Consider the following 24441-nt stretch of genomic DNA (forward strand, 5'->3'; position numbering starts at 1 on the left):
TAGGATTGTTTAAAACTTGTAATTGTTTTATAAATTATAGAATGAATTGTTTGGTCTTCTCACACCTTCAACCCATTTCTTTATTTGCATGTTTTTACACAGTAAATTCCAGCTATTATCAACATTTTTACTATGAATTTACTGTAAAAGTCTCATAGTCTCTATAACAATAACATATTTTATAATATTTTATTCTTGTATTTGTTTTACAAATTCATAAGCTGCATGTTTCCCTCTGCAATGGCATGAAGTTTGCATTTTAAACCAGAGCAGGATTAAATTTTCTGTATGATCATGAAGCATTAAAGCTTCACCACACAAGACAGCCCCCTCTGACCACAGTTTGAAGAAATGGCATAATTTTAACCATGCTCTTCCTAGGAATAGCCCCACCCTTCTACCCCATTTCAGGGCCCTCCTCTGTTGCTTTTATTAATATTGCCAAACACTTAATACTTTGCTGGAGAGTTACTTGGCTCTCTGCATGTTTATGATTCTTTCAAGTTAACTAAATAAATCTAAACAACCTCTAATAATTCAGAAATTTGATTTGAATCGTTATAGACATAGCACAAGCAGCTTTAAAGTCAGCATCATGGGGGTGGACAGTTTAATTAGAAAGTGTGCAACATTCGCCTTTTAATACTTGTTTTAACACTCAATGCAGTATTCAGATAACTCACACATAAGCTATACAGAAAGTCCTAGCATCTTACCTCCATTTCTATCACTATTTCTCCATATCCAGTAATTCAGTTTTATTTTCTAAATCAGAGGTACTAACACACTTTTACCACAGTCTGAATCCAAAAACTAGGATTTATGCCACAACTTTACAAATAATTTAATCTATTACAAGCTGAACTAAGCACAGCATACCTACTCTTGCAATTCTGGTGCATGCTAGACCATCCAATACTCCACACTCTCATCTTCTCTAATTATTTTCCTCCCACAATGCCAGGGCAATGAAAAACCCCATAGGTTTTAGAACTCCAACATGATAACTCACCAAATTTCAGAATGGACTATGCAGCCCAGAATTAGGGAACATTCACCAGAAAAGAGTAGACAGTAAGAAAAACCTTGGAATGCCAGTGACTGCAAAACACTAGTCAACATTTACGTCTAGTTTACTTGTAAGGGAGAAAATGACAAACAATGCATCTTACTTACAGCTCTGTAGGCTTCACTAGTCCATAAAGGTGAAGAAACTCAGCATATCATATAGAATCACAGAATATCCTACGTTGGAAGGGACCCACAAGGATCATCCCGTCCAACTCCTGGTTCCACACAGGACCACCGAAAAATCAGGCCATGTGTCTGAGAGCATTGTCCAAAGGCTTCTTGACCTCCAGCAGGCTCAATGCCGTGACCACTGCCCTGGGGAACCTCTCCCAGGGCCTGACCACCCTCTGGGTGCAGAACCTTTTCCTAATCCCCAGCCTGACCCTCCCCTGTCCCAGCCCCATGCCGTTCCCTCGGGTCCTGTCGCTGTCCCCAGAGAGCAGAGCTCAGCGCCTGCCCCTCGCTCCCCTCGTGAGGGAGCTGCAGGCCGCCATGAGGCCTCCCCTCGGCCTGCTCTGCTGTGGGCCTAACAAACCACGGGACCTCAGCCACTCCTCATATGTCTTGTCTTCCAGACCCATCATCATCTTCATAGCTCTCCTTTGGACACTCTCCAATAGCTTTATGTTTGTGATACCGTGTACTGTAGTGCCTGAAGCTTCCCACTGTACTCTAGATAAGCTGCACCAGCGCAGCGCAGAGCAGGACAATTCTCTTCCCTCAGCTGGCCAGCAGGGCCGTGCCTGATGCCCTCCCGACTTGCCATTGACCAGAACCCCTGGATCCCTTTCTGTGGGGCTGCTCTACTGCCTCTTGTCCCCCAGTCTGTACATACAGCCAGGGTTGCCCCATCCCAAGTGCAGAATCTGGCACTTGCTCTTGGTGTTGAACTTCATATTGTCGGTGATTGTCGAGCCCCCTAATTTTTCAGGATCTCCCTGCAAGGCTTCTCTACCCTCATCAGAGTCAACAGCTCCTCCCAATTTAGTGTCATCTGCAAACTTACTCAAAACACCTTCTAGTGTCTACATCCAAGTCATTCATGAAAACATTAAAGGGAACTGAAACTAAAATGGAGCCCTGAGGTCCCCCAGTATTGACTGGCCACCAGGCAGATGTAACCCCATTTATTATAACCCTTTAAGCCTAGGCGTAACAACTACATATGGGCATAAATATACGAATACATAATAATAAAGTCATGCCTTTCCCATAATCACTGTCCTGAATGAAAATCAGCCATCACCCATTCTTGTAACTAAATTCCTCTACAGGTCTACTCTTAATGAAACAGAAATGGATGGGATTGTACACTGCAATTTTGATACACTGTACATGCATACAGGTATCAATCCTACAAAAAAAAAAAAGAAAAAAAAAACACTGAGCAGCATTGAGAGCAATTTTTTTTTTTTTGGTGAAACACCACAAATGAACGGAAAGAGGGAAGGATGTGCAAATAGAGTTGGATATTTCTGTACTTCATCAACACCTGATGACCTTCTATGGAAGCTTGCATTAGTACTAACAACAATAAACTCAACATATCAAATAGTGTCATATTTTGACCATATGCAAAACTTGGAGGAAAACGTGTAATGAACACACCATAACTCCTTCCATGTAGCATGAGTAATAACAAGATGTAGTTTGCATGAGTTCTGGGTTTAATTTTGATTCACATTTTTCTGTCTGCTATATATGATGAGAAAGGGACATCTGAAACTATCAGAATATATGAAGTAGACATAAATTTTAACTTTCTAGCACAGAAAAAAAAAATTCTGATTAACATATAAGAACATTTGAAATTCCTGATAGGGATCTAACCAAGTGATCTACCAATTGAACCAAATAACAAGAGTTTTAGAAGTGCTAAGTAATTAACATCTGACTGCAATATTTTTCAGCTCTTTCTAGTGTTCAAAGTGTGCTCTCCAAAATACACAGAGAACATCCTAGCTGTGTGCTCCAGCTTTATCCTGAAATAGTAGATTGCTACTTATATGGGCACAATGTCAGCTGATGCAGCTATACTGCTTCCCGGACCTGATCTAACATCTGCCACAGTGCTCCAGTGGGACATATGGCCCCGTCTCCTACATGACCGAGAGCAAGGTATACTAATGAATAAAATACCATATGATAAACCATATGATAAACTAAACTAAGCTAAAAAAAAAATGCTTATTTTTACTATAAAAATGTGTAATTAAGCTGTAAAGACAACATTAAAAGTAGGTGAGAATTATTCATAGCTGTATTATATTTGGGCAGTCAGGCAAAGACTAACTCACAAATAAGCAAAAGAAAAATTCAAGAAGAAAGCTCTACTGAAAGATAAACATCTGATAACCATTTTATTGTCTCTATTCTTTCTATTAGAATGCACTATTTTTGTATTTATCTATAAAGCAGTCTGCCCTCTGAAGAGCTCCATTATGAGAGATTAATGTCTGTCAACTAAATGAATGCATTATATATAGTAAGAGAACAGAAAATATACAACTAATAAACCTTGTTTCAAAGTGAACGCAAAGCAATTATTAAAATTTTAAATAGATTAGACATAAAGATGGTAAACTCAAAGGCTTTAAGAAACTCGTTTACCAGAGTTAAAAAGAGATCTTCCAGAAACAAGTTCAACATCTCTGTAACAGCATGACAACAGATAAAAACATGTGGTCTGGGTTGCATGTTTTTTTTTTTTTAATTGTTACTTTATTGCAAATACTCCACAAATCAACCAATGTGTTGAATTTTCTATGTGATAATATATTCAAACATTTGACATTTACATTAATTGGAGATAATGAAGAAAATATTTTTGCTGTTCGTTGCATGAGACTAAATGGGCTGGAAATTCAAATGAATAAAACATCATTATAACATACACCGTACACCTGTTCACAGCTCTATTGACAGCTTGATATTTTTATTAGGTGCATGCATGATAATACAAGAGTGAATGACCATTTTCACAGTCACAGGATAAAAGTAAGCAACCAGAGCTTGGTGTGTGGGGTCGCTTAAACCACAGAGCTATGATCAGTGCTTAACTAGCCCCCAAATGCCTCCACTTAGTCATGACTTCTAATTTTATAAATTATTTACACTTTAGTAGGTGCAAAACTGGTGGAAAATGCCTTTTCTGGCTGCTTGATTGACAGTATAATTATACTGTGTTTTTGTTTTTAGCACTGTTATGCAGAATTATAATACCATAAAAACAAAATATGAATGTTATGAGCTTTTAACTTTGACAAGGTCATTCTGAAGCCTACCAAAGAGATGTCATGAAAAGCCATAGTCATCATTAGCTGTGTCCTGTGAGTACAGCTGTACCTCCAGCTGTATTTTAGTAAGACTAAATGCTCAATTCCATATAAATTTTAAAGACTGATCTTTTCTACCAAAGCAATCAGAAAAATAATCCTGATATTTGTCCAATTTATTTATTTATTTTAAAGGAAGTGCCTAGAACCAGTAATCACAAGTTAGATTCTCCTGTGTGCTAGGTTCTGTACTTCAGTTAGTTAATGCATTGCAGAAATTTCTGTAGACTTTCAGCTGCAATAAAGCACAACTCAAGAGAAATGAGACAGCCCTATGGAATTTGCTTTTTAAAATACATTTGATCTATCAATCATGAAGACTCATTATGAGTATGTACTTTGGTGAGAGATACAAGTATTCATATCTTCCAAAAATAAGGGGATACAGTTTGTATTTTTTCCCCAAAATGTTAAACGATTGAATTTGAAAATACAAAAGAATTGCAGCCTATACAATCAAAGAATTGGATTAAAATTACATAGAAAGCTCATATTTGTCTAGTTCAGATATGCAGGACCTCCCATGAAGAAACAGATTTCCAATTTGCAAGGAAAATTCCTCATCCCAATAAAGTGTGAGTGTTGAGCTTGCCAGATTTCCCCTATCTGCCTTGATCTTCTTCTGATAGAAGACATCTCACTCCAAGCTCTTTTGAAAAGGTGCTGATTTCATAGTTTAAGCTAAAGCGTTGGGTTCCCTCTGGATTTATCCTACATGGGGATTCTTAATCAAAGGCAAAGCCACCAAGCAGGCAGCTCCTTCAAACTCAAAGCAACTATTAGTGCTAAAACAAAAAAATGGACCCATAAAAGATTCCACAGAAGAATAAACAAAAGTCCTTAAGAGACACACTTTATTGCTGTTCCATCTTTCTGCATATTATAATCTATCCCCAACGGGCTCCAGTTCTCATCATCCAATTCTAAAAGAACAATAGAGCTTCACCTTGTCTCATAACTTCCTATGTCTGCAGCTTTTAGTTCCACACAGTTATCACTCTCCTGTTTCCAAAAAAAGTACAAAAAAAAAAAGTACAAAAAAAAAAAGCAGCAGATAATAAAAGCAAATAATAAAGCTGTTGCACATCTCTTCCATGCCAGTCTGCCCATCCTAGGGAAGCAGCCAGACTGCTACAGGACTGCATGATGTGCATTACTGTGATACAATGGCAAGTACGTGCTTGAATTCCACAAGTGTATGGTCTGCAATAAATAGTGTAAATAACATGCATTCTATTGCACAGATGATGTAAAGAAAGGCTAATATGCACAGAACTTTATTGGAAGGGTCTATAACTGATGACATACATCAGCTCTAAAAGGAACATAACTTGGGGGGGGGGAAGAAAAAAGGCTACAATAAATATTAACCTCCAACTGATGTGATACCTTCAGCAGATAGTGATCATCAGCCTCTTCAGTGACATTTAGCCTTACACCCAACACTGATACTACTGACACCTGTGGTAGTGTTAGCTCTAGGGGCACTGGAATTATATGACCTTTAAGGTCGTTTCTATCCCAAACTGTTCTGTGAGCATGTGATCCATTTGAAACCTCTCTAACTTGACTTTGCTTCATAAAAGCTTGCACCTAGTTCTCATGTTTTTCCAAAGCCTGCGTGGCAGTGTTTTGTGCTTGCTCTTTCCCAAACTGCCATTTTCATGCTATTTTTCCTTATGGCCTTGCACTGGCAAATCCCAGTATTGCTGGGGATGTTCTTCTATCTTGTTTTATTGTTCTTGTAGGAAGCATCAACCATGCTGTGAGAACCACCCCTTCTCTTCTTTCTTATACCTAACTTTATAGGTTTTAGATAGTACTAGAGAAAACACACAACTTGGTGCATAACAAAGTAGATAACAGTGCAAGTATATTAACTGTAATTCATCTGATGAGTATTACCCAATACTGTATATGCATGGAATCTTGAAAACCAGTCAGAAACTGGTACAACACACCTGAGAAAGCATACTGCAGTCAACACTAATAGCATCATAAATAGGTACAATACATAGGATTGAGCAGGTCTTGAAGAAAATTATACAGTAGTAGGGACAAAGTATGGTGGAAATCATTGCTAACTGCATCATCACCACCTGCTGCACTGGAGAGAACACACCTAGACAAGGATCCTTGTCTGGGGATGCCCTCATTTCTCTTCACAGCTAGCTACTGGGCAGTTTTCATCTTTTCCTTCTCTTGCCCTTGCCTACATTTATTTTCTTTCCTACTGAAGTTAGTTTCACTGCTGGTAAATCTGCCATCAGCAACAGAACCTACTAATACAGTCTTTCTCAACATCCTTTGTGCAGTAACATAATGACAAGATAAATCAATTTGTTTAAATTTCCTGAAAATTTTATTTCCACAAGACATGAGCACAGATTTTCTCACTGTAACATGGCATTCTTTACTTTCTACTCACAAAAGGCATGTTTCCAGACTTCATTTTTTTTAAACTCTTTTCTTACTTTTTTCAATTTTCAGCTTATTTTTGTTGTTGTTGCTGCTGGTAAAAAAAAAAAAAAAAGCAAAGGCTGGAAACAACATAAGATAGTAATAGTTTTACTGTTATTCTAAGGACCTTCTTCCTACTCCTGTCCAAAAATGCTGCTGCACACATCTTCTGCTCATGCATCACCATGGTTCGGATTAATTCATACATCCATTATTATGGTATGTTTACATTCTGTAGGTATCTATTTTTGTGCGTCTGTGTTTTAAGGACCCACATACAGCACCCACATATACTGCAATCATTCTAGTGCCATTCTAGTGCTTCTTTTGCTATCTTCTGGACTCTCCATATAGTCTCATTCAACCAATTCCATGATATATTCCCTTATTCAGCAAATGTGACCTACATGCTTTTTTTTTCCCTAGAAAGAAACATTCTACATTTAGCTGGGTTAAATAAGTCACACTGCAGTGTTGTGTCCATGTCCTTATTCACCCTTGTTGCTGTCCACCCCTGTCAATTGCGACCTTGATTAGCAATTAAAACACTCAGATAATTGGTAAAGATATTGAATAACAAGTTGTAACAAATCTAGCAGAAATTACCAACCCCTGAGGCCTGAACCACCCCGAACTGTAGAGCAATAGTGTATGTATAATATGCTGGGAGCCAATGAATCTTTTAAGGAACAGTTCTAATTTATTCTTTATTGCAAAGGCTACTACAAAGTGAATAGATTTCAGTGTTACGCCTATGAAGACAGAATTCCAATAACAGAGTCAAGATGTTACAAAAGCATAAACAAGGGCAAGGTCTCTGTGTGGCACAGAAAAATGGCTGCAGTTACTGAGTGACCAATAATTTTCTTCTCTACTTATTTAATATTCCAACTTTTACTCATGCTGCCAATCACAAGAAAGGACACCAGTGAAGTCAATACACTAATGTCCTTTTTGCATGATTCTGCATCAATGCCTGCAACCACAACAACACTGAGTAAAAACAAATCTTCCACTTAGTAACTTACTACTCTACTGTGTAAACAAAAGAGCAGGAGGCTTACAAAGGTACAGTACCAAGCTGTATGGAGCAATTTATTTGCCCATGAGTACTCTCATCCAACTCTTTTTCCTTGTCAGGAAAGATTCTCATTTCCTATCTTGACTGATACCTTCCATGTTTCACAGGATTATTATGTGTTCTGTGGCTGTTAGTTTCCACTTTATTTTTTATTCTCATAATATACCCTCTAAAAGTACAGCATGTCAGAAGTACCAGTAAAAAGAGAAACAAATAGATTCTACTTTAAGATATCTTATTTCTCATTATAGCCATATCGTCAAAAAAAAAAAAAAAAAAAGTTCTTTCTATCCACTCCTTCTCATTAACTTAAGCCCTATTTTATCTTTCAGGAACACTGCAGGCAAAAGAATGAATATACAAAGTGGTATCAGTAGGATTCAGCTATCAGTTTGGGCTTCCCTGTTGTCTTGTTATAGACAAAGATCTGCCTGTAACAGGCTTGAATGAATGATGGCTCAACAGTGCCTCTCTTAAACCATTTATTATAAGGTAAGCTGTTTTAAAAAATGACCTCTTCTATTATCACATGCCCAGAAAAGCACTATTTAATCTCTGCTATGACAGGAGATCCCAGATTTCAGCCTTGTATTGTAGTCCTTTAAAGGTAAATATGACAGTTCACACGGAGGCTTCCAACCACTGTTTGGATTCACCTGCTTTGACAGTTCTACAGAGCAGCTGATTCCAGCAGTTAGCACAAAAGAAATCTCACAGACAGCAGATGCACTGTGTCACATGTAATATTTTCAGGTAGAAACACATTTTTTTGTAAATAATTATGGTAGATTAAGAAAGAATATCAGGTAGTACTATGATTTTATTTTTTTTTCCCAGAGAGATTAGATCACAATTTGTCTAAAAATATTGAGCTACTCTGTGTGTCGAGGCACATTTGTTAAAGCTAATACAAAATACTCTGAAGCTGAAAGGACTTTTATCAAATGGCTCCAGCCTATGCAACAATATTTCAGATGCAATGCAAGACAAACTTTGCATTAAGATACAAAAATGGTACTCTTTGACAGAAAAAATATCCCCTATTTACCATTGCTATTATGACTACTGGACTCTCAAACTGTTTTATATATTACTTAAATCTGAAAGAACGAATTTGGGTTAAATTCTCAGAATCCTATGCATCTCTCTGTCTGTCTTTATGCAGGCCACAATATGTTGATACGTGCTCTAAGCAGAATGGGGATATTGCAACTATGCTTGCAGAAAATTTTGATTATTATTTTTTTCCCGTTTATAATTCCTCACCTGGCAATCTAAACTTTTTTTGTGTGTTCATGTAGGTGAATGTAAAAGTGTGGACAAAACAACTAGCTCTCACATTTGTCATATTTTATACAGAAGGAAGCAAAACAACAACAAAAAAGCTACCATTTTGGTCTGTCTGATTCCTGATGCAATGTCTTGAATCTTGACTAAACTGAGAAGGAGGCCTTATTTTCCCTTCAGTTTAAGTTGCTTCTAGCTCGGAGGAAATGAAACCTGTGTATCACAATAGAACTGAAGGTCGGGAGGTTATTCAGCTTGCTGTGGCAAGTACTGTTGATCTAAATCGCAACTGCCTGATCAGCGCTACTCACACAACAGGAAGAAGTGGAAGGGAGGTTGCACAAAGCCAGTAGCAGGTTACTTCTATCTCAGTCTTTGAAATAATTTTCTTACCCTACAGCTCTGTTTCCTTTATAATGTTAATAAACTGAACTGCCAAAGGAAAAAAAAAAAAAGAGAGAGAGAAAAAGGATGCCAAGAAATGGCTTAGGCTGTGTCTTCAAGTAAGTATATGGAGAACATCTCATTCCAAATAATCATCTAATTGGAAATGGCTTCCTAAGGCATTCAAATTTTCTAGTTAATGTGACACCTTAGTCCACAATATCTGATCAAGCAACATTAGGGAAAGGAATAATTTGGCTCTGGTCCTCACCCAAAGGCACTTGCTCTCAGTTTCTCCTTTGTGGAGAAAGTGCTCCTGCAGTGACATGGTAAGGTTGGGAATGCGTCTAGCTGAAAATCACAACAGCAGAAAACAGTTATGCTTCATTCAGCTTGATCAGTCCACAGACTAAGGTTGTCATGTGGCTGTATGTGAATTGATATAGCACAAACACAAGATGGGAACAGTGTCTAGTGATAAAAAGGACTGCGGCAGTTTATTCTAAACCAAACTGATCAGGGAATTTTGGTGTAAAATACAGGGACTTATATCCTCCATAAAGACAGGCCATAGGTTAGAGACTAAGCACCTTTTCTCTAGCTCAGAGCGAATGCATGAAGGGAAGAACAATAGAATTACCCTTCTAGCTAGTAACTCACTCACAAAATGTTAACCTCCTGCCCCACAAAAGCCCAAACAAGTGAATATGAATGTGTTAAGAGCAATCTTCATGACTATATTTATTTGAAAGCGAATGACCTGGGGGCAACCTGCCTTGAGGGACAGCAAGGTATTCTAATGTGGGTGAACGTCAACAGCTCAGGCAAGTCACACTGCATATGATGGCAATCAACTAAGAAAGTGGGTTTTTACAGCACATTTGCTATCAGATGTTCTCCTGAAGTTTTACCTCTGAGGTAAATGTATAATTTACATATGTAGTACCAGACAGATACAGAGATATCTATTTTCAGCATTTTACAGAGCAATAGTAGAACAATTTTGAATGAACTACTCCCTAAGCTGAGGAAGAAGGGAAAAGGTCAATAAACAGAATGAAAATCCCCCTAATTTGATCCATTTGCTGACAACAAACACAGATTGGGCAAACTACCAGGCAACTCTAACAGAACTAGCAAGGTTAATGGAGCTGCTGCTATAACATATTGTAGATCTAGTAGTGTCAGTGGCGATAGTGGTAATGTTGTAAACACAGTTTGTTTTCCATCTGGTGAGTGGTATATGCCCTTGATAAAAGGGTGCTGCATTATGCAATTTTCTCCCAAGTTTATTTACTCCTAAAAATATATAACGGTTTTAACAGACGTATAGAGAGACAGGACTTCTGTTTTTAAAGCATTCATATAAAATATTTCCTGAGGAAGCCTATGGACAATACTAAATAAAAATATTAAATAAAATAAAATATAAAATTAAATTAAAAATAAATTAAAAATATTTTTACAATATGCATAGGGGCCTTTTTGTTGTGTGTTTTTGTTTATTTGTTCATTTTTGTGAGGACCAAGCCCAGTTCAACTACTTCTGCAGAGAAGTCAATGTGAATGCTGGCCAAGTTTGGAATGGAAAATAATATTTTACATTTATATTTCTCCTGCACACTTTACAAATTACTTACAACACCACTGTGAAGCTATCAATAAAACTATGATGGATCTATGTTCCTAGGTAAATTAAATCAATGGACAGCCTTCCCTTCATTGCAGTAGATTTCAGATCAGGCCTTGAGAGATCACTGATACAAAAATAAAGTACCTTTCAGCAGCACTTCGTGCTGATGTGCAGGAGTTGAGAGTCTCATTCAACTTCATCCTGCAGTCTTAAGGATAAACATGGCTGAGCATATAGTTTTAATTCTCTTAATCAGTGTTTTTAACGAATATTCTGGTTAAGCCTTGATCTGAAATATAATCACTCTTTTCATCAAAATATTTACAAGAGAAAATGTGGGACCTTGAAGATTCATGTTTGAATTGTGCATGGTATCTATGGTTACGATGTATTATAGATGGTAAGGAATACTAACACACTGCGTGAAGTAGAAAGAACTGCAATCAGAAAGAATAAGACAGCCGAAAGGAGATAATACATTGCCTAGAAAAATGATGTGTATATTGGAGAAAGCTGGTATGGGGGAATAAAGCACAGAGGGGGAAAAAACGCATGCAAATAGTCATAAGCTGGCATTATAAATGTGAAACAGAACTTCTGGAATTGTGAAATGGTCACAGGGACAAGCGTACCCAAAGGTGGTAAGATGCTTAAGCAGGCAGGGCAAGATGGCTTTGCTGATCCTCTGGTTCCAGTCTAGTACGGAGTATGTGTTAAGTTACACACATCCTAGTTTCAGATGCTAGCACAAGTCCCAGGTCAGGTGCTACTGGGGAGGAATGGCTGTCTTTGTCACCAAGATACCACCTTGGTGAGCTACTCTTGTCTGCTATAAATCTTGCTAACAAGACTATGAAATGCTGAAAAACAATGAATAACCAAAATGCTTGACATTTGCTGTAAAAGTGTTCTGAATGGGAATGAAGGGTCTTTTACCTGAAGACTATGCTCTACTGGAAGTATTCAGACAACTGCACACAAAAATGCCCATTAAGTCACCAAACGTTGAGTATTAATTTGATTTTAACTTCTCATAGCAATTACCTATTTCTGCTGACAACCATTTTGAATAAACTGTACTGAATGACAGTTCATAAGCATCTACACTTCACAGATAATGCCCAGTTGGGTGAGTGAATACCTGTCAAGAAGTACACCAGCTTCTAGATTGTTCAGAGGCAGGAGACAGGTTTTTTTCATAAGAACTACTACAAATTCTTACTGGTTTTACAGAGAAGGCTATACTTCGCAAGCACAGGATGTTTAGTAGGATCTTTTCTGATTAAACCACAGAGTACTGCATGTAAAGGGACAGGAAATCACAGTGGGTCTTCTATTTTATGGCTTCCCCTGAATCTGAGGAACTCTATTTCTTCTTGAACATGAAAACACAGAAAAATTATTTCTTAATGACATTAATTAATCTATGTATATACCAACACATTTGGAGGAGGTGCAGAATCCAGGTTTAAGTTTTAAAATTTATATTGTTAAATTTATTCAGTCCATTATGAGTGATAGACAATTTAATGTAAGAAAGGTAAAAAGACATGACCGTTGCAAAGATTAATTCCATCCCACATGAACTACTACCTGTGACCTACATTATCTCAAAGATTACACTGCAGAACCATAGCAGACTTGTGAGTTGCCACTCTAAAATTATCAAAACACATATCGCAGCACTTGTTACACACCAGATCACTGAGCCATAAGCAAGTCTTTTCATTAAATATTCATTTCTACAAAAGATTTTTTTTTCCTGAAATAGAAATTTGGTGACAACTTCCTCGTTTTCAGCAAACCTTAATCACCATTTTTTCCACCTCAAGCATTTTATTATGTAGCAGTGGTAAAATATAAACTTTTCCAATTCTGCATTCTCCTCTTCCCTTCTCCCCCACCCAGTGAAACAGAGCTGAAAGAAAAACAAGTTTCAGAAAGTAAACAACACTGTCTTACTAGCCCATATTTCCCACTGGAGAGGGTGAAAAACTGGAGTGTGAAATGACATACTAAAGTAAGTGAGTGCAGTTGGAAAGAAAGGGAGAGTTAAAAAGGAGAGCAAAGCTCATGTTAAAAGTTCTCAAATATTCTAGTGAAAAGGCAAAAAAAAAAGATATAATGAAACTGCACATGAAACGTGTCTGTGTTCTCTCAAACATTCTGAACACACACAAACAGTACAAGTTCAAAAATTTAGTTCAATTTAACTATATATATATACATTTATATATATATATATATTTTTTTTTTTTTCCTCAGGGTTAGAAGAGAAAAATCCAAACAGGGTTTGATGGTTATTATATTTCTTTCTTGATAGAAAGTATCAGATCTGTTTCTGAAGAAGCTTTAAAGAGAAGGATGCAAACCACTTCCTTAACTGGAGGAGCTCAGGATTTCACACTCATCCTTCAAACACTAAAGTAACCTTTTACTTTAAATTTTCAGGAATATGCTACGTAGACTTGTTTAGCTGACAGGTTGTGTATTCTAGTATTTAATCGCCATTTAAAAAAGAATTTTTGAAAATGTTCAATTTCCACTGCTACACCTAGCGTAAAAAGCGCCCTCCTACTGAGAGGCTGCCATAGGAAAAGAATTTCCCAACAATTCTAACTCGATGTTATTGACAACAGCCCTTCCCCCCAATTCTACGAAAAGTTTTTATAGTGTTATTGCAAAATAATATGAACGTGAATATGGTGTTCAAATGATAGTATGTCATCTCAGACAGATATCAGAGATACAGAAGACATATTCAGGTTATATATACACCAAATATTTATGTTTCACTGCTGTTATTATGTAGCGGTTGCACTACAAGTGCCAAAAGTCACCAGCAATGATTAGGAGTATACGGCACTGGAGCTATTTAAGCAACTAAGATAAATACACTCATGGTAATAGGTTACTGCTCACACACACAGCATGCATTAGCTTTTGACCTGATAAGCGTGTAGTTTAAAATAGTTAAGACAGAGAAAAACGTAAATGAGATGTATTATTATTACATAGCAAAATGAAGCTTACCCAGTAACAGGACCCTGAGAAGCCCAAGAGACAAACCCGTATTACCTGAATTCATTAGTACTTTTACTTATCATGTTTCTCTAAACATATGATTACACTAAATTACTCTACTTTTCTCAAAGTATTTGTAATGATGTGCTAGCTGTCGTGTCCCTGTGATGATGCAATTGGCTAGGATACCAGTCTTTCCTCTGAAAACCCATTTTCTTTCCCGTCCCGCATTCCTGCTTCTGCTTTTAAACAGGAAATCTACTTCTAGCAATAAGCAGTTTGTGCAAAATAGCTACTGGAAAACAACTGCTGATACCACCTCTTTTTTTTAAAAATCAAGAATGATCAGTAATTTGTTTCAATTACCTTAAGAATATAAAATATTCCCATGTATTTAAAGCCTCTGGATCTAGGCTATTTGAGCTTGCTCTGTACTTAAAAAGTGACAATACAAAAGAGGAAAGCATTTCATGACATATGTATCTTAAAAAAAAAAACACGCCAACTTTCAGGCCCTGCAAATGCTGCCACGGTATCAGACATGGTAAGTGTAAAATGTGTTGCCTGTCTACAAATTGAACTCTTCTGGATACAAAATTTTTATTGTGTGTATACAGCACACAATACAGTCAGTTTTTTTGATACTAAATAGTAATTTCTATTGCTACAGAAATAATAATTTTATCTATGCCAAAATACAAAGGGAATAGCATCACAAGTGATTGTTAGGTTATGTTCTAACTTTTCGTCATTTAATACTGGATATTTTTCCCACATACATGGAAGATTTTAGGTTAGTAATACTAATGAAGTAACTATTTGTTTAAAGATTTAAGTTTAGAAATTGAACCAAAAACTAGTGATATTCAGGAAATCAAGACTTTCACCCCACTGTATATTCACAGCAGTCACTGTTGAGATTTCACATCTAAAATATACCTGAATTCAACTGCAACTGAAATATTTTTAACATTCCTAGTTATAAGCTACACAGTATTCCACAGAACTGTGACTTCCCATAGGTAGTCGCTACTTTGCATTTGAACAGCCTTTTCACTGGGTGGAGTAACCACACATACGAAAATCCCAAGATATTTTCAGAATGCCAATACAAAGTAAGAACTTAATTATTTAACTTTGGCTGTACTTATGGGAAGCAAATAGTAGTCTCTGCACTTCTGCTAAAATACTTCCATTACTTAAAAAATAATTATTTACTCACAGGTTATCTTAAGATTTCTCTGAAATTATTTCCAAGAGCAAGGGCTGAAAACCAAACCTGAAGCATTTTCATGTTTCCATCTACTTCTTATCAATATACTATTTGTTGGGTTTGGAACATACTGATTTCCTTGGCATCTGCATTTTTACTTGCCTTCCAACAGGTGTCCAACTTGAACTAAACAAGAGTGACATCTCCAGACTAAGTTCACGGAAATCTAAATTACTGCACCTCATGCAAATAAACACCATGCTTCATCTACCCCATAAAATTTGGAATCCATTTCCCATTCCAGGGCTTTAGCTTTCCAGTTACTTAAGTTTTCCAGCAGATGGAAGGTGCAACATATCTGTTGGATATTTTATGTTCAGTAACTCTACTGTAATAAATGGAAATCCTCTTTGAAATTGAATGGGGAAGACATTCCTATAGAGTACGTCGCTTCCAGACAATGTTCTGCTAATTTTTTAATGCAATTATTATTTTGATTTACAATTGTTCTGAAGGATATTTTGTTAATCACTTTTCACTTATGCTTTGTTACAAGGAAAATCAGCTCCAATTCTATAAAAGGACTATTTTACATGTATTTATTACCGTGATGCATAATTTTACACAATGAAACTGTTTGACCTACACTAACCACAAGTATTACCTGTGATGTGGAAAGCATTCATATCATACCTTGCTTTAGGTTAGTCAAATACTTTCTTTAAACCGAAATGTTCCTCTTTCCCTTTGTTCAAAATTTTAATCACCAGTATTTTATTTAAACTGGATTAGATATACATTGTGAACAAGGCATAAACAACGTTGCATCTTGTTTTTAAAACTTCTTGACATCAGAACTCCTAATGAGCTTGATGGATCTTATTAACTAAATATTATTAATCATACATTTATTGATCTTAATATATTCAGATTGCTATTGACTATACAGGAAAGAGATTTGTGTTCACAAAACACATTTTTTCATTTAAAATGATTGTTTCTTTCTACTTCTTCCTTTAATATTGTATGAAGTCTTAAACTACCTCTTTAGACAACAGTCATTTGTAAAGCAGGTAACACCCAGAATGTATCTCCTTGATAACTGTACTTTCCAAAGAATAGGGTAATTGCAAATATTCTGTAATATACATATATATTTCTCAGTTTATCTTTGATTCATGGATCAACAAAAGAGTAATTTAATGAAAAACTGTCTAAAGTAAGAACCACCCATCACAAACCTGTCTAGGCTTATAGTCAACCGTATTTTATTCCTTACATAGGTAATATCGGGCTTGATTTTCCAACAGTCCTAATAATCTTACAGATAACTCTGAAATTTACATGCTATCTTTACTTTGACGACCTTGAATAATGAGAAGTTATGCATATTTTCAGGATTCCAAACTTATGCCTCCTAGGCACAAAGATACAAACACTTTCTGTGTGGTTCATAATCATCAACTTCCTTATTTACTCGTTTTTAACTCTGCAGTTCTTCTTGGAGTTTCATGCTGCTCCTGGACTTCCTCAGAAAAGGTGTTTGTATAAATATTGCAATCATACTAAATTTCCTTATATAAAAACTTATTTAAACATGGCCTGCATCAAAATTAGTGTGGCCAGCAGGACTAAGAAGTGATTGACCCCTTGTACACTGGTGAGACCACACCTTCAACATTGTGTCCAATTTTGGGCATAACGTTTATGACAGACTGATGAAATTCAGGTTGTTTAGTCTGCAAAAGAGAAGGCTGAGGGGAGACCTCATCACTCCCTACATTTACCTGAAAGGAGGTTGCAGGTAAGGTGTTGGTTTCTTTTTTCAGGTCCCAGTTGATAGGACACAAGGAAATGGTCTCAAGTTGTGCCAGGGGAGTCTCAGATTGGACATGTGGAAGACTTTCTTCATGGAAAGAGTGGTTAAGCATTGGAACTGGCTTCCTTGGAGGTATTTAGGAGACACGTGGACGTAGCACTAAGGGACATGGTTTAGTAATGGGAGTACATAGGTTGACAGCTGGACTTGAAGGTCTTTTCCAACCTAGATGATTCTATGATTCTGTATAAGGCAAAATAATTTCCAAAGCATAAGTCAAATTTAAACTGTTAAAAAAATAATCTGAACTGTACGTTTTCTTTGCTATGCATAACACTAAATTTGAGGATTACTAGAAACCTCAAGCCACCTTATGACACTGATTTACCAGATGACTGAAACTGCAAACTAATGTTATCTGCATATCTAAGTGCTACTCATCGAAGAAAGGTCACCATTTATTCCAGTTACATCTACTACTAGATTAAAAACTAAATTTACATCTTATAGGAAACTGAATCAAAGAGTCTTAATGAACCAGTATTTAAAGCCTAATTCAAAGTTTATTCCATCTCATAGAGATGTTCTCCGGATTTTATTGGCTTCAGAGAATTTTGGGGAGCAGTTTCACAACAGGCTTGAGATGATTTAGGAATACCCAACACTGCTGTTCACCTGACAGTCTGGCTACATATTTCCATACTTCTTTCTCCTTTGTACTGACAATATTGACTGCACAATTGCACAGTAATATCAAACTCAAAACTATTCCTTATTATACAGTAAGAACTGAAGTTATTAGGGTTTCTGAATGAGAGTTTGCGGACAGGAAATTGAGGGGGTAGTGGTGATGTTTTATAGTTTGTGGTTTGCTCCCCCCCCCCCCCCCCATTGGGCTATTGCACACTTGCAATTTCCCATATAAGTAGGGAGAAGGAATCCAGGGTCAGAGGTGGGGGAATCAAAGCTGCCATTCTGACTGCAACACAGGCTGAGAATGGTCTATGCCGATCTTGAGACCATACCTAAAGGTATCACTGCCAAGATATTCATGCCTTCATTTCCATATACCATTTGGCGTTGATTCACTTTTAATTAGTTTTTGGATGTGATAGATCATGCTTTCAACTACTAGGCACACTACCATATCAAATTTTAGAACCATTAGAAAAAAAAAAAAACATACTACAAAAATATGAACTTCAGACGCCAGCAGTGGAGAAATAAGCATAGGAAATTTCATTCCCACTTCCTTTGTGTTTCAAACATGCTGTTTTCCAAAGGCAAACATGAAAAAACAAAGTCGTGATGCTTTGGCCTCAATGGTTTTTCATCTATTTTCTCACATTGTAGAAGTCCGAGTCCTAACTAGCAGAATGTGGAATCTTGCATTTATTTACTTATTTATTTTTCTAATTTCCAGCAAGTGTTAAGGATTTTGTACAAAGAGCAACACTAGAGTGCACGCATCCCACCTTATAACCGTTAACAGACAAAAAGACACTTCTAGGTGATCAGAGAATGAATTTGAGAGCTTCTCTCTGCATACCTGAAATCTGAATCCAGATTTGGATTTACAGCCAAATCTGTCATAACTCCCAACCATTCCAGAATATTTTGCAATACAGCTCCTTATTCCATCTGTTGTGGGAATTCAGAGGGGTTGCATCTGCTCTATTTTGTAGAGAGCTCTTCTATTGGAACAGGGATGAGCACTTCTTTTCGACTCTTTGCTCTGACTTCAGAGCAATTAGGTCTCACCCAAATGGAGGTGCAAGAGGTAGGGATTTGCCTGGGATCCTAGACTTCCTCTGTCCAGTCCTATTAGTAGGAAATACAGTAAAGGGGTGACACCTACAAACAAGGAGCTACTGAATTCCTTGGCTGGAAAAGATGTGTTCTGTGCCAGAACAACAATCATAACCACAGCCAATAGATGTAAAATGACAAGTGTCCTTAAATTCTGTTCTCTTCTTTAATTAAGTTTCACCCATGGTTTGAAAAAAAATCAATAGCACCACATCTTTATGCTTGTTGATCCCATTGTAAACTGAGGTGGCAGAGACTGTTATAGACAACTTGTAAGTGCCTTTGTCCTGCAAAGTCTGTACTTTATAATGCAATTTTGCATCTAGCACCAATCTCCACACGCACACAAATGCAACAAAAATACACCGAGAATTCTCATGTCTGCATGTGTACTGAGTTCATCACAACAACACTATGCTAAGCTGCAAAAAAATAGAGAAATTTTTTGAACTGTTTTGAACATCAAACCAATTAATACAAGTAACAAATTCTACACAATTTTTTCTTCACAATGTTTATATGCAATTTAGATTCAAAAATAATGTCATACTGCTTACCAATCTTTTCTTCTATTCTCTTCAAGACTGGTGACTATTCACTCATTGAGTAATTCTAAAATAAATAAATAAATAAATAAATAAATAAAAAGGATAATTCAGGAGTACTTATTTTAGGCACCAAGGTCATGTAAAAGTTGCTTTAAATACTCTCAATTCAGCATTTCTCACATGCATTTAAAGAAAAAAAAACAAACAACTGTTGAACAGTGTTCTACAACTTACTGTACATTTCCCCATAACCAAAATCACTGTAATGGATTTGAACGTGTGTATGTAATTCAACATCCACTTCTACAGTTGTCTTTATTAAGACTTTATTAAGTACATCACCTACATGTCTGTTCCCTACGGTCTCTGTGCAGGTATGCATCACAATTACAACTATCCACAACTTGGTGTTCCTAAAATTCTTATAATGGAAATAAGAGTTCAGAGTATTAAAAAACAGAGGATGGGGACTGCATACATTCAAAGCAGTCTTATTGCAGTTATGTTTTTCTGGTGCTTTCTACACGAATGTAGACAATGCAGCTCCTGCCTAACACTGTCTATGACAGTTATATCCAAAAGAAGTTCATTTCAAGATCAAGTTAGAAAAACTCAAAGCACATCCTGAAGACAAAAATAAAAACTAAAATTAATAAAAAAATCCACCATTTCATAGGAAAATCTTAAATATTTCTTCACATTTTGTGACAAAATGTCAAATATATGTACACAAATATATATACACTGTCCTTATATATCTCCTTTACAACTATTTTCTTTGTTTTCTTTCATTACACAATTTAATTACAGAATTTCAAGGATCAGTTCATTAACAAAAGCTTCATACACAGCTTAATTTAGCTTGGATTTAGATCGCACAGAGAGCTATCTTTTCTAGCTATCATGAGGGCTTAAGGGAAAGTTTTGATTTATTTTTTAGCCTCGGTGCTCCCCACAAATGGAGAGCTGACAAGAGCTGTTTACAGTGACAAGAAGGCTGGCAAAGCTACTTTTATTTCATACAAAAAGGTAAAATAGCAACTACAAAGAAAAGCATTTAAAGAGTAAAATGATTTTGTATACAACACTGTTCTGTGGCAATTAAGAGTTTCATTTACAGCAGATTGTTACCAAAGTAGTGCCAACACTATTTATTAATTAAAGGTGTTTTTTCATCGTTAGCTCCTTTGTGAAGAAAGTGAGAATTAGCCTACTGTTTCTGGGGAATTACAGTTTTCTAATCATTTTTAAAATGAGGGCGACTAGTTCTGCCACCTGTGTGCCCTGCAAACATTCTGCCTCTTATACATGCCAAAAATTCTGACAGCTCCTTCAGACTGTCTACACATTACTTTAAATATTTCTGTATAGATTTTGAATTGTTTTGTACATCAACCAAAATCTGTGCTGGTGTTCTTCTAAAGCAACTCTGCTCTTTGCTTTCAAAAGAACATGTTGTTTCATTCCCCTAAAGAAGCTCAGAACATCAAGGAAAATAACATCAAGTGATAGTGGGTTCAAACGTATTTCTAATCTTTACAACCCTTCAGTACTTACATTAAAAAAAGTGAGGCATAATTTATTTCTGATGAAACAGAGTTGCTCAGCTTTCTGCTAATAGGATCCTCAGGGCAAAAGGGGTAGGGAAAGCACTGATAAAAGAAGAGAGCTTCATTTTACTGTTTTTTGCTAGTCTGGAAACAATAAATTAATAATAGTGTTTACTCTGATTATAGTTGATTTAGGATAAATTGTTCTCATTTAGCAAATGGGGAAATGAAATTCAATGCCCAAGGGACTGAGAATATAAATCTATGCCAATGGCTACAATTGAAGATACATTTACAGACTCATTCTGAATTCCTGGATTATTTCCAGTCATTGCTGATAGCAGGGAGGCTGATATCCTAGTACTATTTAACCAGTTTACTGATCCAAGTAGGCGCTCCCTTCCTCGTTCCTCTCTTTGCTTCCTCTTCTGCTCTCCTCATGTCCGTCATGACTTATTTTATTTTATATATATTTTTTAATCCTTGAAGGGTCACTAGCATTTAAGTTTCTCCTCCCTCTTTTGGGGAAAAGAGGGTACAGTTCTTTCTCAGCAGTACACGTATATTTTGATACTGTTCATCTGAAATTCTTCTTTGGCCAATTCTTAATTAATTACAAGTGAAATGTAACAGACAACCTTAAAATGGCATGCTGTCACATTTAAAAAACAAACAACAACAATAAAAAACAGTACTTCTCAGAAGAATCATCATGAAAGTAACAGAAACACCATTACTCAGCTGAGAAGATAGCCTGAACTAAGTATACTATTAAAAGTGCTTTCATTTCTTTAAAGTGCTGCATTATCATCATACTTCCTGTGCTTGGAAATAATGAAAGAGGATACACAACACGGCATTGAAGCTGATGGCAAACGGCAAAACCTTCAGGCTAGTATTGCAATTCCTACTATGGAAGTATTACCATTTATTACCACTCATTAAATTTTAATTTTATAGAACATCTTTAAAAGGTCATTTTTAAAACGGGAGTATTGTAGCCAATATTACTGACTAGTTAACCGCTCTGAGAACACAAATCCTCACAGATATGTTGCTCTGAATTATTAAAGCATAAATCTGATTAATTTAGCTTTGTTTTTTAATAAAAATATTTATTGTTTTCAAATTTAACTAGCACAACCATTTGTTGTGGTGACCTTGATCTTTAAAACTACATTCTGTTACTATGATGGTCTTTGACTAAGTATTCACTACCTCACATTTATTGTATTATGACATGTCATGTACCTTAACGTTTTAGTTCCTATTTTCCTAAGTACTACATTTATCATCAAAACACAGTGTATGGAAGCAATGAACGTCAGGAAAAAAAAATTCAAACCAAAGACTAGTTTAGAAAACAAAAAAAATGGATACCTAAACTAGCCTCCAGAGTGCCCATCGGTCTTATTCCATCAGCTTATTAATTATCTGATTGTTAACATTCTGTACAAGCTGATGGTGCTTAGCAATCTATTCTGACAAACATTAGTATCAAAATGAGCTTAGCAGAACTAGTGCTTGCAAGTGTGCAGGGCATCGCTGCTTCCTACATAAACCATCAATGCAACTAATGTGGTCCACAGGCCTAGGGAAGTGCTTGTCCCCCTATGCTCAGCTCTGGTCAGCCCTCGCCTCAAGTACTGTTGACAGTTTTGGGCCCCTCATGACAAGAGGGTTCAGAGAAGAGCAACGAGGCTGGTGCAGGGACTAGAAAACAAGGCCTGTGAGGAGCAGCTGAGGGAGCCGGGGCTGTTCTGCGTGACAGGAGGCTTCAGCGAGGTGCGTGTCGGCCTCTTGTCTCGGGGAACAAGTGATAGGATGCTGGTAACAGCCTAAAATTGTGCCAGGGGAGAATTAGATTGGAAATCAGAAAGAAATTCTTTACGGAAAGCATTAAGAAATTGACCGGGCATTGAAATGGGCCACCCAGGGAGGTGATGGAGTCCCCCCCCAGCGGTGTTTAAGAGATGTGATGCTTAGGAACATGGTTTAGTGGTGGAGTTGTAGTGTGAGGTGGGTGGTTGGACTTGATGGTCTTAAAGGTCTTTTCCATTCTAAATGATTCTGTGTTTCTAATAGATATATCCAACACACTTTTTCACATGAGTGTGAATCACAAGTGTAGAGAAGATCAATTTTAACCCTTGAAGAATAAAATTTTAAATTGCTGAAACTCAACTTCTTTCCTGCTAATTTACAGACATACATGTGAGATATAACTTGTTCTGACAGCTTCTCCTTGTTGGTGTGAAGATTGTGCTGACTGAAGGCTCTCAGTGGCTTTCAGCACCCTCGATTATGGTTTTTAAATGATTCAATAATGACACAGTGGGATAAATTCAATATACTTCCCAGTGGCTATGTTTTTACTTATGCAATTGCTGGAATTATCTCCTTTGAAGGATATTCCTTTTTCAAACTTGGATGCTTAACGAAATGATAGAACTATATGCAACAAAAACATTTTTCTAATCCCTCCTGTTAACTTGACCAAAGCAGTGGAAGACACGTTGCTGCTCTCTAGATGAAATACCAGCTATGACCTCAACTGGACAGAGTATGTACCATATTGCTGGGCTGGACAGCAGTAGCCAGAAAGCATGTTATTTCCACAAGGAGAAAAATGAAAAACCCCAGACAAAAAGTGACCTACTGATGTCACAGAACAAACCCATGGACAGAACATGTGTAAAGTCTAACCTACAACTCTTATTTCTTGTCCCATCAACAGGAACACACTACCATAAGAATGTTCCTTTAAGTATTTTGATACAGGTTTCTTAAAAATTCAGGACAAATTTCCTAATGGATAACACTATAAGTTTATTCATCTACTTTTGGTGACAATGCCTTTTAGAATCCTACTGAGGACTACATCATCATACCAGGAGGCAGACTGAAGATTCTCTAAACCATGAGTAAATTGCTTAAGATATGCCCTCATCATACTCTTATCCTCACCACAACTTATATTTCAGAAGGAAAGTGTAATATAACCAAGACTAAAATAGAAACAAAACTGTGAAAACAGAAAAAGCTCTACAGTCAAATAGAGGTTTCTTCATAGGATATTCAAATCAGACATTTAAAAAAGAAAGCTATAATAAATTATTACATTTAGAAACCGTAGTAAACAACATCAAGATTACAAGGTATATATTACATCTTCTCTTTCAGTATAAGTAACATATTTATAACACTCTGTCAAAAGACCTCTGTCA

General features: G+C 36.6%; 1 protein-coding gene across 4 annotated transcripts in view; it reads right to left on the reverse strand.

The window, feature by feature from the left end:
• The window catches only part of TENM2 (teneurin transmembrane protein 2), a 1595068-nt gene that overhangs the window by 962002 nt on the left and 608625 nt on the right, over positions 1 to 24441 (reverse strand). For all 4 annotated transcript variants that reach the window (XM_066977122.1, XM_066977125.1, XM_066977123.1 and 1 more), the window contains exon 6: positions 19674 to 19728. The gene's annotated coding sequence lies outside the window, so the exon portion shown is untranslated. The remainder of the gene's footprint in view (positions 1 to 19673; positions 19729 to 24441) is intronic.

Source organism: Anser cygnoides, chromosome 14 (assembly GCF_040182565.1).
Source record: "Anser cygnoides isolate HZ-2024a breed goose chromosome 14, Taihu_goose_T2T_genome, whole genome shotgun sequence".
NCBI classification, from domain to species: domain Eukaryota; kingdom Metazoa; phylum Chordata; class Aves; order Anseriformes; family Anatidae; genus Anser; species Anser cygnoides.